Source organism: Aethalodelphis obliquidens, unplaced genomic scaffold (genome assembly GCF_003676395.1).
Source record: "Aethalodelphis obliquidens isolate GAN/ISIS:26980383/991018 unplaced genomic scaffold, ASM367639v1 scaffold57, whole genome shotgun sequence".
Lineage (NCBI taxonomy): Eukaryota > Metazoa > Chordata > Mammalia > Artiodactyla > Delphinidae > Aethalodelphis > Aethalodelphis obliquidens.
This window is the reverse complement of record NW_020838001.1, coordinates 7,567,973-7,574,497: the sequence shown is the minus strand read 5'-3', so window position 1 is coordinate 7,574,497 and position 6,525 is coordinate 7,567,973. Positions and strand designations below refer to the sequence as shown.

The following is a 6,525-nucleotide window of genomic DNA, read 5'->3' as shown; positions in this document are numbered from 1 at the left end:
TTGCCTACATTTGTGCTGAAGAAAATACCGCTGCCCACATTCTACTCTCTGAGCTTGTAGTTACCAAATGTTGGCAAAAGATAACTTATTTAGCTGGTCTGGGGTGGAGCTGATGAATCTATATTTTCAATCAGCATCTCTAGGTAATTCCAATGCAGGAGGTATAAATCCCGTTTTAAGAAACCTTGAGGAGATTGAAATGGAGAGAATTCCCATCAGGTGAGATGTGTTACCTGGAGGCAGTCAGCAAGGTATTCTTAAACAAGATGCCTTCGGGGAAGTCAGCAGGCGGAGCTGGGATGCGGCCCGGCTGAGGGCACCAGTGAGATTCCGCAGGGGCGGGTGCTCACACCCAGGAAGGGGAGCTGTGTTGTGACTAAAGCTCAGGCGGTGAGGTCTATAGTGGCGTTTCCCGTGCGTCTGCAATACTTTCTTTGTTGCCATAACAACTAATAAGGAGACTCAGTTTGACCTTCTTTGTTTCTCGGAGATGCCTAAAGTGCAAGGGCTTCTCGCACTGTTGTTTTTAATAGGAAAAAGCCAGCCAGAAGCTGCTCAGGAAAGCAGAGCACAGACTGCAAAGAGCGCGCCAGGTGAAGCAGAGAGCCGGATACCCAGCTGCTGTTTCTAACGACCCGGCGCTCAGCCACTAGCCAATCAGGCTTCCCCCGCCCACCCTTCCCCCCGGAGTGCTTTCCTCCTTGATGTTATTATCTTTGGCCTTTGGTAATGATGCAGTCCCCTCCTGTACTGAAGAGCTGAGGTTGCTTGGGTGGATTTAAAGATGTCGGAGAAGGGTAAGAATTACTATTTTTGCTCTGAGTTTTGACCGGACGGTGACTGCTTGTCTTTGTTGTCTCTCTGCTGTGTTTACATGTTGTGTTTATTTACTTTTTTTCCATTGGAAGCCCTAGGAGGCCCAGCACTAGCTTTGCTTTTTTCAGTAGGTAGCTACCCTCCTTTGGCCTACCTAATGAGGCACACGTGGAAGGCTTCTGTAGCGAGGATCTGTAAATGCTGGCCAAAGCCAGCCTATCCCTGCTTTCGTCAAAGCTGTATTCAAACACAGCCATGCCCGTTTGTTTGTTACCTGTGGTTGCTTTTGCACAACTGCAGAGTTGAGTGGTGGTGTCAGGGGCCACGTGCCCTCTACAGGCAAGGTCCGCAGAGTCCTGCTCTGTACGATCCGGGCCTTCCGGAACCAGCTGATCCTCTGGGGACCCTGGTCCTGCAGGCGTCGCTTGTCCTCAGCATCACTTGTGAGATGAATGTTCTTGGTGGAAGGGAATGCTTAGCCCTCCCCTGAGCAGGACCTGCACCCTCTCACTGCAGGGGTCATTTTTCTGCTGTTCCTTTTGCCTGGAAAAACCTTATTTTCTTCTACTCTTGCAAAACCAACACTTGCTTTAGACATTAATTAAAACACCAGGCTCTGAGTTCCTTCCTGGGATCCCCCAGACCAGACGAAGCCGCCAGTTATAAGCTTTTAAAGTACTCAGAGCGGTTCCTGCGTAGCACTAATTACTGTTTATAGTGACATGTTCGTGTGCTTATTGCATTGTCTGCCTTCTCCGTGCTTCTCAAGCTCCCTGAGGGCAGGAGCTGTATCTAATTGGCTAAGCTTTGTCCCCCCAGCACCAAATAAAATACCTCCGTTAACGTGGCTCCGTGCCAGGGAGCCCTAACTTTTCTGGAACTCCTGTGTGTGCCAAGCGTAATCCTTACACCATCCCTGTGCAGGTGATGACTCCAGGGCCCACATGCTTTACTTCTACACTTGTGGTTCCCAAACTATGTGCTGAGGTGCCCAGGGCGCCACAGTGAGTTCACAGAGGTGCTGTGGGATATATTAACTTTTTGCAGCAAACAGTGATATTCAACATCTATTGAACCTTTGGGAACTGCTGGCTGGAGGCTGTTCAATTTCAACATTAGATCACATTAAATTCATTTCTATGATATCATTTTTGTGAAACTGGGTTTTTGGCAATAAGAAGCAAAAGTACTGTGTGAAAAATAGGTGTGGACCAGTAAATGAGGGTGGCAGTGGGTGTCCAGTCTGATTCCCAGATTTGAGGAACTTCAGTGCCCTATAGACACACACATCCCCTTAGCAAGCAATTGTGGTTAAGAATAAAATTAAAAATAGATTTTCTTTTGATTTAGGTGTATTTTTTAATGGTTCCTAATTTGTTAGGACAGCTTAAATGGCTTGGACCAAACAGCTTAATAAATGGAACTACTAGAGGCAGGACAGGAATAAAGACGCAGACGTAGAAAATGGACTTAAGGACACAGGGAGAGGGAAGGGTAAGCTGGGATGAAGTGAGAGAGTGGCATGGACATATATACACTACCAAATGTAAAATAGATAGCTAGTGGGAAGCAGCCACATAGCACAGGGAGATCAGCTTGGTGCTTTGTGACCACCTAGAGGGGTGGGAATAGGGAGGGTGGGAGGGAGGGAGATGGAAGAGGGAGGAGATATGGGGATATATGTATATGTATAGCTGAGTCACTTTGTTATAAAGCAGAAACTAACAAACTAATTGGAGTAAAGCAATTATACTCCAATAAAGATGTTTTTAAAAAAATGGAACTACTAAATATTTCTCTTGGCCTAAGGGTATTATGGAAAACTTACTGAGCTACGAAACGCACTGTGAACAGAGAAAATGTGAGAAGCTCTGCTCCCTGTTATATTCTTATGCCGTGCAACAGCCCTCAGATATGGGCTCTCAGATTTAAGCCCCTGGTTCTGTATCTAGTACACGCGTACACACAGCAGGGCTGGTTTCATGGGTGCAAAATCCATGCAGTCACACAAGGACTCCATGCTCACAAGGCCCCACATTTGGCTCTGCTGGGGCCATCTTGAAATCCTTCATACTTTTATCTTTGAACTTGTGTTTGTAAGTAAAGTCCCATTGGACAATGGAGCATGCGTATGAGCAGAAGAGGTGCCTGCAGTATGCGTCTACTCGCTGCTCCCCGATGCTATGTTTGTACATAGCATTCGTCGTGCCCCATAAACACAGAATTCCTGAGGCCCCAGGATGCATGGGAGTTCAGGGATCCCCAAAGCAAGTACAACACAAGGGTGTCATATCCATCATGGAGTAAGCAGGGGGCTTGACAGCCTGAGATGCTTTCCCTTTGAACCAGAACTTGCTTCAAATGCAGAAGGAAGGTAGGGGTGGTCTATGAAACACAACCAACCGAGGAAGTCCATCATATCCTTTCTTACACATGGTCTTCCCCTCTGTCATAGAAGGAAAAGGAAAGCTGAGAAAACCCACAGTTCCTTTTCCTTTCAATCCTTTCTCATTCGTCAGAAAGGCCAAGATAAAGGGTGTTGGTAGAATGTCCATGTGTCAAGAAGTGAAATAAAAACAAGTGTGTTAGTTTTTGTGCAGCTTTTCTCCTGTTCTGACAAGAACAAAATGCATATGCATATATGAGCTAAGGAATACGAGGTGTGTAATTTTGGTGATTCAGCATATGAATTGAATGTTCTTATATTAACATTAAAAACGGACATGGCATGATTGATGTAAAAGATGACCAGTAAAATTTGTGCTAATTTAAAATCTTGATTTTTCTTAAGAGATTAATAGCAGATAAGAAACACAATGACACAATTTGTATGGAAACACAAAAGACCCCAAATAGCCAAAGCAATCTTGAGAAAGAAAAATGGAGCTGGAGGAGGACTCAGGCTCCTGGACTTCAGACTATACTACAAAGCTACAGTAATCAAGACAGTGTGGTACTGGCACAAAAACAGAAATATAGATCAATGGAACAGGATAGAAAGCCCAGAGATAAACCCATGCACATATGGTCACCTTATTTTTGATAAAGGAGGCAAGAATATACAATGGAGAAAAGACAGCCTCTTCAATAAGTGGTGCTGGGAAAACTGCCTAACACCTGCCTAACACCATACACAAAAATAAACTCAAAATGGATTAAAGACCTAAATGTAAGGCCAGACACTGTAAAACTCTTAGAGGAAAACATAGACAGAACACTCTGTGACATAAATCACAGCAAGATCCTTTTTGACCCACATCCTAGAGAAATGGAAATAGAAACAAAAATAAACAAATGGGACCTAATGAAACTTAAAACCTTTTGCACAGCAAAGGAAATCATAACCAAGAGGAAAAGACAACCCTCAGAATGGGAGAAAATATTTGCAAATGAAGCAACTGACAAAGGATTAATCTCCAAAATATACAAGCAGCTCATGCAGCTCAATATCAAAAAAACAAACAACCCAATCCAAAAATGGGTAGAAGACCTAAACAGATGTTCCTCCGAAGAAGATATACAGATTGCCAGCAAACACATGAAAGGATGCTCAACATCACTAATCATTAGAGAAATGCAAATCAAAACTACAATGAGGTGTCACCTCACACCCGTCTGAATGGCCGTCATCAAAAAATGTACAAACAATAAATGCTTGAGAGGGTGTGGAGAAAAGGGAACCCTTTTGCACTATTGGTGGGAATGTAAATTGATACAGCCACTATGGAGAACAGTATGGAGGTTCCTTAAAAAACTACAAATAGAACTACCATAAGACCCAGCAATCCCAGTACTGGGCATATACCCTGAGAAAACCATAATTCAAAAAGAGTCATGTACCACAGTGTTCATGGCAGTTCTATTTACAATAGCCAGGACATGGAAGCAACCTGAGTGTCCACTGACAGATGAATGGATAAAGAAGATGTGGCACATATATACAATGGAATATTACTCAGCCGTTAAAGGAAACGAAATTGAGTTATTTGTAGTGAGGTGGATGGACGCAGAATCTGTCATACAGAGTGAAGTTAGTCAGAAAGAGAAAAACAAATACCCTATGCTAACACATATATATGGAATCTAAAAAAAAAAGGTTCTTAAGAACCTAGGGGCAGGACAAGAAGAAAGACGCAGATGTAGAGAATGGACTTGAGGACGGGGGACGAAGTGAGAGAGTGGCATTGACATATATGCACTAGCAAATGTAAAATAGCTAGTGGGAAGCAGCCGCATAGCACAGGGAGATCAGCCCGGTGCTTTGTGACCACCTAGAGAGGTGGGATAGGGAGGGTGGGAGGGAGGGAGACGCAAGAGGGAGGGGATATGGCGATATATGTATATGTATAGCTGAGTCACTCTGTGATACAGCAGAAACTAACACACCATTGTAAAGCAATTATATTCCAATAAAGATGTTAAAAAAAAAAAAGAAACAGTGACCAACAGAGAGAATAAGGAAGAAAGGAAAACAGGTTACATTTTAGTTCCTTGAGCGGCACTTCTTTCTTGCTTTTTGAACACGGAGGCTCCCCTTTAATTGTACACTGGGTCTCACCAGCTCCGTGGCCGGTCCTGTGCAGAAGGTACTTCTTGAAGAGAAAGCAAGCTGAGTGGGGCTGAGGATTAGGTTCCAGTTGAGTTTTTCTGCCTCTTTCCTGCTTCCACATGTGGCTTCCACCCAGGACCCCTGCTCACCTTTTAAACCTTCCAGTCCAGTCTTTTAATAATTGACCTCTATTGAAGACAAGCCACGCAGTTCCTATTTTAAGCGGATGCTCCAGTCACGGTGACTGCCCAGAACTAAATAGTGTAGAATTATTTTCCTCATCACTGAATTCCTTTTAAAGCTGTCCCTACAGAACAAAGAAAGAAAGAGAAACATTTGGTTATCAAAGGAAGCCAGCCCCCAAATTTACTTTGCTTTAGCTGTCATGCAAATTTCAAGCAAGAGGCCTAGCTGGATGGCTTTGAAGATAAAGATCACAGTGCGGTCCTACAGAGGCTTCAATGGGGTTTCTGATGATCCTGTGATTTACTTGGAGAAGGAAGAAAGAGCCGAGAACAATAGGAAAAACTCGGCTCTGAAGGCATAAAAGCCCAGTGTCTAATTCTGGTTCTTTCCTTTTGCTGAGGGAAATGTCAGTTAGCAGCAGCGACGGGGGGTCAGATACTGCTAGACCAGGATTCCCCAGGGTGGCCTATGAGAGGCCAACTCAAGTTCCTGGGCAAAAAAAAAAAAAAAACAAAAAAAAACAGGTTTATCCTTAAGTGAAGTTTTGGTAAATGTCACCTCAAACCAGTTTCTTTACTTTGCAAACTTCTTGGCACCTTACGTTTAGTAAATGTAATGTAATAGCCAAGGGCGGGCTATAGGATGCAGAGGGGTTTTTTGCTTGTGTGTTTTTTTCTTTTATGTATATTACCTTTTATTTACTTATCTTTATAACATAAGATGCAGAGCTTTTTATTGTGACATGTCTTAAACCAGTTTGGCTGGTGGTGGTTGTTTCTGCATCAGTCGTTTCCAGCGATTAGAGACAGGTGAGGGCAGGTCTTCCACAAATTTCTTCCTCCTCCCCCAGCTGTAAGATGGAAGTTCTCACGCACATCAGCGATGCAACAGCCTGAGCAAGTAAATGGGCCTCAGCTCACAGGGCCCGACGTCTTCAGGAGGATCCGGGTGAGGCAGGAGCTTGGGTTTTAGAG

The 6,525-nt window shown here is 43.9% G+C and overlaps 1 long non-coding RNA gene across 1 annotated transcript in view; it reads left to right on the top strand.

The window, feature by feature from the left end:
- The first annotated feature begins 396 nt into the window (after nucleotides 1-396).
- The window catches only part of LOC113609562 (uncharacterized), a 590,372-nt gene continuing 584,243 nt past the window's right edge, over nucleotides 397-6,525 (top strand). Inside the window, exon 1 of the long non-coding RNA XR_003428682.1 lies at nucleotides 397-797. This is a non-coding gene — a long non-coding RNA (uncharacterized LOC113609562). The remainder of the gene's footprint in view (nucleotides 798-6,525) is intronic.